Here is an 11,186-nt window from a genome sequence, read left to right as displayed (position 1 = left end):
TCGGAGGAGGTTCCATAAGGAGTAGCTGAGCACGAATTTGGCTGAAAGAATCGTTCAAGCCCATGAGGAAACACATCACGTACTCAGTCTGAAAATATTCAACAAGAGACTTGACACCTCCACAAGTGCAGCGACCGCAAGAACAATTAGGACGATATGCAGCAAGTTCAGTCCATAATGTCTTCAATTTCGTAAAATAGGCACTTACAGATAACTGATCTTGAACTAATGTAGATAAATCACGGCGGAGCTGAAAAATTCGAGGTCGATTTTGTCGTTAAAATCGTTCTTGTAGATCTAACCAAATTTCTCTTGCAGAATCGGCGAACAGGACACTAGCTGATATCTCTTTCGAAAGAGAGTTCAAGATCCATGCAATGACGACGTTGTTGCAAATGATCCAAGAATTGAGATGTTCATCATCGGGACGTGGAATTGATCCATCAACGAAGCCGAATTTGTTTTTCACAGTTAGGGCTATCTTCATCGATCTGCTCCAGGTAGTGTAATTTTCATCATTAAGCAAATCTGAAACTAGAACAAGGCTAGTGCTGTCAGAATGATGAAGAAAGTAAGGATTCATATACTGTTCAAGGGATGTTTGAACAAAAGATGGAGAAGAAAGATTTGCTGTAGGATTGACGAAGTCCTCTTCAGTCATGGCAGAAGCAAGATGGCGAGAAAATCAAGAAAATTTCTTGAAAAAGTAACCGCCAGACTCTCAGAAAAAAAAAAATCCTCTGATACCATATTACGTTCTGAGAGTAACTTAAAGATCTTGCTTAATATTAATTATCAACAAGTAGTCATATATATAGGTCATACAACAGTAATGAGAAATTAGTTACTTTAACTAATATCTAACTAAGTAACTACTCCTAATAGTTCAAAGAGAACAAGGAAAAAAAAACAGAGAAAAGAGCTGTTAATGATTCAGTACTGGAATGGAAAAAAAAGCCTAAGCATGGACCCAAAACACTAAAAGACAAAGCTATTGAGTTATCGAAAACTCCTTTAACAGAATAAAATACTAGTGCATTGTGAACTGGTCCTATGGTGTTGAGTGGATTCTATAATATATGGAGTAATTACATAGAACGAAGAGTTTGATATTTGGAAAAGGAGGTAACCAAGGTAAAGACTTCAGGTAGTAAAACATTAGGAATTCAAGATCTTAAATCTTGCAAACTACCATAGATAATTTGTGCTTCAAACAAATAAATATATATACAATTGTCAGAAAGCTCTCTTAGCTGGTTGCTTACATAGTTTTTGCAATTTTCGATTCACAATATTCATGGAATTCTTCCTCAAAACTAATTGACAATATCAATGAAATAATATATGTCTATTATAAACTTTTGTAAGATCTCTTATCTTTACAGATTGGGATCCTTAACATCTTTACTCTTCTTATACATGGCATAAAAAAAAGATCTATCTCAATATGCATTGTACCAACACATCTTTTCAGTGAAAGAAAAAAATACTAATAATCAGAATGGTGAGCACTCCAAAAAGCTAAATAAGAATCGGAGTCCCCTCTCCTGATGATACAGAAGAATGTGACTGTTGCACACGAATGAGACATTAGGTTTAAATAATAACATTATTCCAACTAGCAGCTAATTGTTGCTGATGATTTCCATGGCCAAACGCGTGTAAAGTTGTATATCTTTTATCTCCTTGTCCATGCTAAACTTTGTTTCCATTTGAAAAGATCAAATGTAATGTCTGGTTGAAAAAAAGAGAGTTAAAACTATAAGACATTGATTAGGATGAATCATATCGTAATAATCTGAAGAGATGCTACCAATTAAGATATCTGTCTGCGTAGAATATCTACCTCTTCAAATTTTGTTTTGAGCAAAACTATACATCTGTTTTTTCGGTTTAGTCAAACCAACCTTTCTATCAATCCAACATTTGTTGAAGAAACATGAAATAGAGTGCTTGCTGCTTCGCCCGCAGCGCTTGCTGCCTCCCCTCCAAATCGTCGATACGCTTTCTGGCATCGCGAATGCGCGCTTCTTTCAGGACAGGATCCAGTGTTCTAACACTCCTAGGCGTTCTTGAATTTGATTTTGCAGTTGCCCCATTTCGGCAAGCAATTGTAGAAAGCCTGTTTGTAGCATCCATAGCTATACGTGCTAGTACTCAATTTCAAAGATTTGAATTTGATGAAGACGACATTTTTTGAGCCTCATTTATAGAGTAGAAGTAGAGTAATCCCGCCATGCAGCTTGGATGATAGGCACAATTCTTACTAGTTCTCCGCGCTACTTTTCTGTGAGTCAAGACTATCATGCATGTTTAATGAGCAAACTATATCATCAAAATTGGTTAACTTCCTTGTAAAAACGATGAATCTAACTTCGGAGTCAAGACTATCATGTCTGTTTAATGAGCAAACTATATCATCAAAATTGGTTAACTTCCTTGTAAAAACGATTAATCTAACTTCGGATTTCTCTTAGATTCATCAAGATCTTGTGCACACAATTGGGATGATTCCAAGATTCTAATCTTGATCATCTCTTTTGTAATTATGATATATTTATCTCAATAGGAGTGCATTAATTTGAGCTTCTTTTCTACGTGTTCCTCGCATACCCGACTTGATGATATCTGTTTCAAAAGGGAAAAAAAAAAAACTTAGTACATGGGTCGTAAGAAAAGGAATTTTATTTGTTTCCATGAATATGACCACATGTATTTATAATGGAAAATATTTGTTTTTAAGGGTGAGGACAACTCACTCAACACTATTATAAATATTTGAAGAAATGTAAGGATGGAAACTTTTATTTAAGAAATAATGAATTGTCAATTCCGTGAGAAGACAGGTAAAGCAATTTTGGTGGTACTTGTGTTGGCATTCCCAAGCAAAGCAATTAACGGGGAGAGTAAAAACATAAAAGAATTGAATATTTTGCTGTGGGGAGGATAATGTGGTAGTTGGGATTACAGAAGGAAACCTGTTTTTTCTTTTGGAGTTTTATTTAATCTATTGGAAATTGGTACGAACTAATAGTTGTAGAAGAAAGGGATTTTCTTTTTTTCTCTTTTGACAGAAAAAGGAGAGGGAACATCTTTGATTCCTCCATATCATCATCTATTCCAACACCAAATCAATAATATGATCACAACTTGATATTTCATACTCTTGTGATTTCATGTAGAACTTTCTAAACACAAAACTAACAAATCAACAAATAATTTTTTTTTTTTTTTTTTGTTAAACGTGATTTCTACCATCTCATACTAACCTTCTTTTCCAAACATAATCTTCAACTAAAACGATGGTTGAATTATGGGATGAAGACCACTGCTACATGATTAGGTTTAGGTTTCTTTTCTCCAACAGCAAAGCATAGAGATGAAGATTCAAAGTTGGCATTAGAGGTTTAGAAAAGGGATTTTGTTTTCCATGGCCACGACCCATCCCTCCCATTCCCATGTATTTATAGATGAAATTTTTGGGTAGTCATAAATAAGCCAAATTTTGGTGGTACATTGTGTTGGCCTTTTTCAAGCAAAACAATTCACGGGAGAGTAAAAAGATAAAAAGAATTGAATATTTTGTCCTGGATGGATTACGTGGTTGTTGGGAGCTTTTTTTTTTTTTTTTTTTCAATTTTTTTATTTTGAGATTGAGAAAGCCAGTGCAACACTTAACTTCTTGTTACTGAGCCAACCACTTAACTTCTTGTTGGGAGTTAAAACCGGAAACTTGTTTTTTTGGGGTTTTATTCAATCCATTCAAAATTGGTACCAACTAATGGTTTATTATTATTTTTTGACAGATAGAAGAAAGGGAATTCAAATTAAGGAAATGTGCAGTGGCATGAAAGGCACGCTTGAATTTTCTATACAATAAGTTGAAGATTTCATGTTTGATTTTAGAAAAACGAGTTACAAGTGTGCTGTTTTGGCAATGAAAATATTGCAACATAATAGCTGAGGATCTAAGGTCTTGTCAAAAGCAAATTAAAAGAGAAATTGTATTAAAGTTAATTAATAGATTATTAAGTTAATTATCTAAAATTATTAACTCATAAACTTCTCATTTTAGAAGTGTAACCCGTTTAGCGAATATATGTATATTCATATCGACTCACTTATTATATATATTTATGACTATGATCTCAATATGTCCCGTATTCTATCCAATTTATTGTCTTCCATCAAATAGTGTGGAATCTACTCATTTTAAAATTAAGTTACATAGGGAGAGAAAATTACAGTTTTCCTTGTTCATGACTACGACTCATTTTTTTACTATGTTAAGAATGAATAAACCACCATTTAATCTAAAAATTTAAACTAATAGATTAGATAAATTTAATTTACCTAACCATATTTCAAAATTTTACTCCTACCATCAACTGAGCTATTTAAGAAACTTAAGAATATGTACACAAAAAGCATTATTGATGATATCCATAAAAACTACAATGTACCCTCAAATAGCAGTAGAGGAGAAGAGAGAGTGTGAATTGAAACCCTAAATTTAAAAGTCTAATTGAATTGGTACATTTTAATGCATATCTTTTTTGAATCAGAAATGGTGTGCCTCCCCATAACAAAAAAACAAAAAGAAAATGAGTGCATCTTTATCATTAAAGCTACTCCTCTCACTCTCTCTGAATTTGCTTTCCTGAGTTCATATATCTTCAAAGCAGATTTAGAAAGTATCGGTTCCATTTTCATTTTATCTTCCATCCTCTTCTATTGGTACTATTTATTTTATTTACTTAGTTTTGGTTCAAGAATTTTGTCTCTCTCATATCAATAAGAAGTGTTTGTGTTGATTCCTTGTGTTTTCAATCTATATAGTGGATATGTTGTTTTTCATCATTTAAATAGTGTTTGGGTTTGTCATGATAAAAATAATAATTGCTCCTCGCCATTTGCATGCTTGTGGTGATTCTTTCCGTGCTTCCTTTGCACTGTTGATAGTGCATCTTGCTAAATTCCAAAACTCATAATATTTTAACTCATTGAGTTAGGCTCAATTTAAAAATTTATAGTAATTTTACAATTGATTGCAACACCTATTATTAATAATAATTTAACTAACGAATTAATGTCCCTATTTTTTTAGTAAACCAAATGCAAGGAAGAAAGATCGAACTTCCAACCTCAAAAAAAGGAATAAGGTGTGTTCTTCTTTACCCACCCACCCACCTAAGATATATATTTGAGAGAATTAGACCTTAAACATCCGAGAATTGGGTGAACCAATATAAACCCACCATTTAATTTTCTTCATCCTAATCTTTATTTATCGTTCTTGTTACCTAGAAGTTTTATTAGATTATTTTATCTAATCTTTTAAGTTGTAAATTCCAATTTGAAATTTTGAATTATGTTTTAATTGAAACCTAGACCTGATCTGGGATTGATTACTAACAAATACTGCCTGCATGAGATAATTATTAGTTGGCTACAACCTTATACTTAAATAAATATTATAATATTTACATTAACTTTAAAAAGTGTCAGCAAATTTTACCACTTATAGATTTTCATTTAAAAAATGTTTGAAAAAAATATTCCCATGTGTTAAATGAGTTTAGAAATATATATATTTGGTATGAAATGTGGAAAAAAAAAAACTAGAGTTGGTTTTTAAACTTAAATTTGTTAAATTTGGGAAGTTATTTAATAGCGTATTTTGTGCACACTAATTAAACTTAATTTAGAAACTTCATCTTTTTTTTTTGTTTAAATTTGTGTCTTTCTAGCACAAGGAAAGTGTGAATGAATTGAACCTTCCACGCCTAAAAAATGAGTAAGGTGTCTTAACCGTTAAACTATATTAAATGGTTTAACGTTAGGAAAAGCGTTAGATTAATGGAACAAATGACGAATTTATAATGAAATTCAACTTAAATTCTGTCCGTAGTTTCAGATTGAAAAACAAAGCCGCGATTACAAAATGAAATTCTAATAAAAACTCAGTCCGCAATTTCAGAGTGAACAAATCGCAATATCAGGCTGAAATTCTAATTAAACTATGTTCAAAATTTTCAAATTAAAGAAATCGGAATTTCTGAATGAAACTCAAATTAAATTGTATTCACAATTTCAAATTGAAGAAACCAAAAACTTCATAATGAAATTATAGTAGTGAAACTCCATTTGCAAGTTTTAGGGCTAGATCAAAATCGCATTCGGTACGTGAACGCTGTCTCTCAAAAAAGATGGATCTTCTCTCGTCGCAAAATATTCATTTTCTTTAAATTTTTACTCTCCCCGCTTTGCTTGAAAAAGGCCAACGTACCACCAAAATTTCGTCCAATTTATGAAGCCACCAAAAAAATTATACTAACAAATGAAGAATACTTTGTCTCGAATTGTCTGGTTGAAAATTTGGCATAGCAGCTGTGTGTGTGTAAGCATCAACTCGCATAGCATCATCCTATAATTTAGACAACCGAATGTTCCCAAAAGGCTCTCCTAAGGCTCTCCTAAGTCTCTTGCATGGTTCAATTTATTATTTATTTTTACATTTCTCTCATAATTTTAAAATATTTAATAATGATGATCATAAGATTAGTCTTCATTCATCCCGTTAAGGAACAAGTATTTTTTATGATAAATACATGAAAATGGTAGAAGATGTCATGTTCGTAGAAAAAACAAAATCTCTTTTCTAATAACAAAATCTATATATCCGCTAACATTGCTTAGCTAGTAAAGCAGGATTAAAATGCTCAAGATCACGAAAGCCAAAACCCTTAAAACATTTAGGTAGGCACATCTGTTTCCCACCAATCCAATGTATCCGACGATCTTCCACCCCCTCGCCCCACCAAAATCGAGCCATAATCATATGAATATATCATGAGTGATATCTTTCGGAAGACGAAAGCAGTTCATTATATAATACGAGATGGCTTGTATGATCGACTTGAGAAGGATCTCCTCACCGTCGACAGAAAACAACTTACCCTTCCAACCTTGCAGATGTTTCTAGATTCAGTGCTTAATAAAACGAAAATGGCACCGCCGGTTCCGCGGAATAAAGTCGGCAAACCCAAACACACTGCGCATGACAATCCGCCCTCCGCATTTGGAGCAAAGAACCGACACAAAGCTGCAAGTTTACAGGAGTATTGTGGATAAATGATATCATTGACTTATCAAAATTAATAGTTTGGTTAGATATGCCTGCTCATATAAATCAAGAACCTCTAGAACCAACTGTCCTTCAGTGGGAGAAGCCTTAAAAAACAATAAACTATCATCAACAAACATTATACAGACGGACCAGAACCTGATAGGCGAAACCCAGAAATCTGCCTCCACAACTCTGCCCCAACCAGCCGACTCGACAACCCCTAACAACCCCTAAGCACATAAAAGAAACAAATACAGGGACAGACCGTCGCCTTGGCAAAGACCCCGACTAGGTTGTAAGGAACCAACACCAGCTCCGTTTATCTTGAACGAAAAGGAGACGGACGACACACAACGTATAGTCAGAGAAACCCAATCAGCAGCAAAACCCAACTTCAGTATAATTCGTTCCAAAACACCCACTCTACCCGATCATATGCTTTACTCATGTCAAGTTTCAAAGTCATCCACCCCGACCGGTGGGAGGTTTTCTTACAAACAGAGTGAATGCACTCGAAACCCAAAATAGCATTATCCACCACACACGCCCAGGAATAAAATCACTCTGGTTAGGCGAAATAACATCATGCAACAGAAATTTCATTACATTCACCAAAACCTTAGATATTAGTTTGTAGCTAACATTACACAGAGGTAGGGTGGTAATCAGAAATTCGTCGTGGCTGTTTAGACTTAGCAAGCAGAGTAATCAGAGTCTCATTCAAAGCCCTCGACGAGGCATGATTATCCAATACCTGTAAACAACTACTAACCACATCCGTACCCACAACCTCCCAAAAGTTCATGTAAAAAGACCCCGGAAGACCATCCGGTCCTGGAGCCTTTGCTGAGTGTATTTGTTTGTTTGAGAGCCAGTACAACTTCCTCCGCCGTAAATGGCTGGAGTAATCGATGATTCATACTATCCGTGACACAACCATGCACATCAGCCAAAACCCTCTGTAAAGCCTGTTCAGAAGGGTTTGAGGAAGCAAAAATATGGGTAAAATAATCAGAAATAATACCTTGAATTTCCGCATAGCCCTGTTTCCACCTTCCAGAGGCGTCTTCTAACCCATCAATAGAGTTGACCCGCTGTCGAAGAGAAGTGCAGTTATGAAACCACTTCGCACTCTTTTAAATTCAGTTTTGAGTTGCTACGTTTATTGGTAACGTGGTAAAGAATATATTTCTTTTTAATTTTAAATTTCAATATTATTAAATAGTATCTTTATAGAAAAAGGTTATAATTCATGTTATTATTTTTTTAACATTTCACGTTGATTGCATATGATTTACTTAATCAAATAATAATAACAGAAGAAAAAAGAAGGAATGGCGAAGGAAAAAGCAGTATAGAGCTTAAACTGTGATGATTAATAATTAATTGGGCATTAAGTTAAAGAACTTAAATTCTTTGCAGATGTTATTTGACACCTGTTGGTCAGACATGAAAATTAAAATATTACAAAAATGATAAAGGTCAATGTGTTTGGATCAAGTTAATATTAAAATAACATAAAGTACCTCCTTTAGAGTAATGGGAGATGTGTTTGTGGTTGTACTTTAAACTTTCGATAGAATAATTCAATCAATCCCCCAATGAGATCGATAGGAGTTTTATATATGTTCCACATTTCAAATTATTCTCATACTAATTATTGGTTTTATACTTTAGTTCTAAATTGTGCTACTTTATTCTATTTTTTTAACCTTTCAAACATTAAACATTTTGAGCTATGGATTTAGATTTTGAATTCCAGTATTGAGGCCTGCATTAGCTTGGGATTGAGCCAAGCTTAGGCAGTTGCTTTTTTGGGTTGGGCCAATCCAGGCCAAGGCTTGTAGATGTAATTTATATGAATAAATATTTAAAATCCACTAAATATCAAATTTCAAAATATAGGAGATTTGGTAGACCAATGAGATGCATAGATGCTTATGTCCCGAAAAGGATTTTGTAAAATCTGTGAAGATTCTAACCTTACTTTCCATCAAAATGTGCCAAAGGAGAGAGCCTATAGCATTGCACCAGAGGATATTACGCTCATTTGTGAGAGGAGTGGAAAGAACTTCTCTCATGAAAATGTGTATTTGCTGAGGAAGCACAAGAGCCACATGGAAGATCTCAAAAAGGCGATACCAAAGAGCCGTTGTGTAAGGGAAATGAAGGGAGAGATGGTCCATAGATTCAGAAGAGGAAATGCAGAGAACAAACCAATTCGGACTAATACAGATATACGGTGAACGGGCTTGAAGCTTGTCCTGTGTGTTTATGGCTCGATGAAGAATGCACATATGAAGAATTTGCACTTCTTGGGATAGATATGTTTCCATAATTTTGTGAAGTGTCTGTACTGTGGTTGTTGTTGCTGCCCCGTAGTCTTGTTTTCAACGATTTCACAGTAAAAATACCATCCCGGGAGAAAATCCAGGTTGGAGCATCAGAGCCTCTGTCTTCTGATGGTGCAGGGAACGAATTTGATATGCTGCGCCATGGGACAAGCTCCCTATCCATAAGAGGTCGCTTTGGAAAAAATTCCATGAATTGCTCTTCTGATAAAGAGAGATCATCTTTGGCAGATAAAGCATAAAGATGGGGTGGGGGGCCGCCATTGCCTGCCCAGTTATGATGCCAAAAAATGTCCAGTTATGGTGCCAAAAAGTGTCTCTCGACCATTTCACAATTTCCAAAAATGTGTGTCATCTTTGAAAATTAACAAATACTAAAACATATATATTATTTGAGTTCTATAATCGTTTAGTTCGAATCGGAAACCTCAACATCAATGTTAATCAATGATAGATAGCTTAAATTTACCTTAATCCAATTAGCTTATAGAGATTGTATGTTTAAACTTGTCATTTCTCCCCTATTTAATATTGATTTTCACTCGTTAGATCTTGTTTGAAGTATAATTTTAGAGTGAGTATTAATAATAAGGGAGAGTCTTTTGCCGGCCAATGGACAGTACCCTCCCTTTAGTTCCCATTTCGGTTTATCTTGTTTACCAGTTGACTCCAATTGACGTGCTATCTTGAAGTGATCCCTTTTCTATTGAAACATGCATAATCCCATCGTATTCCAAATCACATCCATGAATCGAAATGAGGAGTATACTCATCCATCAACCCTTTGATAATAGTTGTCTTATCTCCGTGGAGTTATAATCGGACAAAATATATTACTTGAGAGTTCAAAACATGTAAAAAACACTTTTTTTTTGTTTTATTGAAAAAAGTTTAGTATATACATTTTTATTGTTGTTTTCTAATTTTAATTGCAACCAAAAATTAAAAAAGGAAAATTTGTTACTGAGATACCGCCGTCATCCGCTCTACCCTCCATCTTAATTTAGAAAGTGAAACAGTCCATTAATTAGGTCTTGAAGTGTATATTAAGAGACTAATTATGGCCAAATTTTAGCACACCAAACGCACATACTCTCTCACTTTGCAGTCAGTCAGAGAAAGAAGAGTTCGAAAAAGGTTGAAAATCCATTTCATAATAATGTGTTCTTTGCATTTTATATAGGTCACCTTGTTGATCGAGTAGTAGTTATCACGCGTTTGACTAATTCTTAATTTTTACAGGTACCTCCGTTGATTAGAACAGATAATTAATGGGGTGAGATTGAGACAATCAGTTTGATTGTTTGAGATAATTTTCCTATGTTTTTTGTTGATCAAATGAACTAACGCTTTGGCTTCAATTTTTGTTTAATTCCCTTATTTTTGTATAATGCAAAATTTTCTGTTATCATACTCGGTGTGCAATAGGTAAAGTTTCCGTAGAATTATGTACATCGAAAGAAGCCAAATTCATAGTTTGATTATGCTTTGTTACGGTCTAATTAATTACTTCTAATTTTGTGTTTTATTTACATTTTTATTGCTTCTATTGATCCAATGGCCAAGTGCCACGTAAGGTATTGGGTTTCCTAGCACCTCTGCCTAACTGATTAGGAATAGGGATTAGGGAACCAATAATTTTTCATATTACAAAATAATATAATTATTAAATCTTAACGACAAAAAATCTTTACTTTTTCTTGGTT

General features: G+C 34.1%; 1 long non-coding RNA gene across 2 annotated transcripts; it reads right to left on the bottom strand.

Moving 5' to 3' along the window:
- Positions 1-1,347: 1,347 nt before the first annotated feature.
- On the bottom strand, positions 1,348-3,426 carry LOC148212559 (uncharacterized). 2 transcript variants are annotated; one of them, XR_015789852.1, is made up of 3 exons: positions 3,270-3,426; positions 1,908-2,628; positions 1,348-1,734 (listed from the first exon to the last, which is right to left on the bottom strand). It is a non-coding gene; the product is annotated as an uncharacterized LOC148212559 (long non-coding RNA). The 2 variants fall into 2 exon arrangements; XR_015789851.1 differs by having other exon boundaries at positions 1,348-2,628.
- Between the last annotated feature and the right edge of the window lie 7,760 nt (positions 3,427-11,186).

This window comes from Momordica charantia, assembly GCF_013281855.1.
Source record: "Momordica charantia cultivar OHB3-1 chromosome 3 unlocalized genomic scaffold, Mcharantia_2.0 BLBB01000003.1, whole genome shotgun sequence".
In the NCBI taxonomy this organism is placed as follows: domain Eukaryota; kingdom Viridiplantae; phylum Streptophyta; class Magnoliopsida; order Cucurbitales; family Cucurbitaceae; genus Momordica; species Momordica charantia.
The sequence above is the reverse complement of the archived record's forward strand: the minus strand, read 5'-3'. Positions and strand labels throughout refer to the sequence as shown.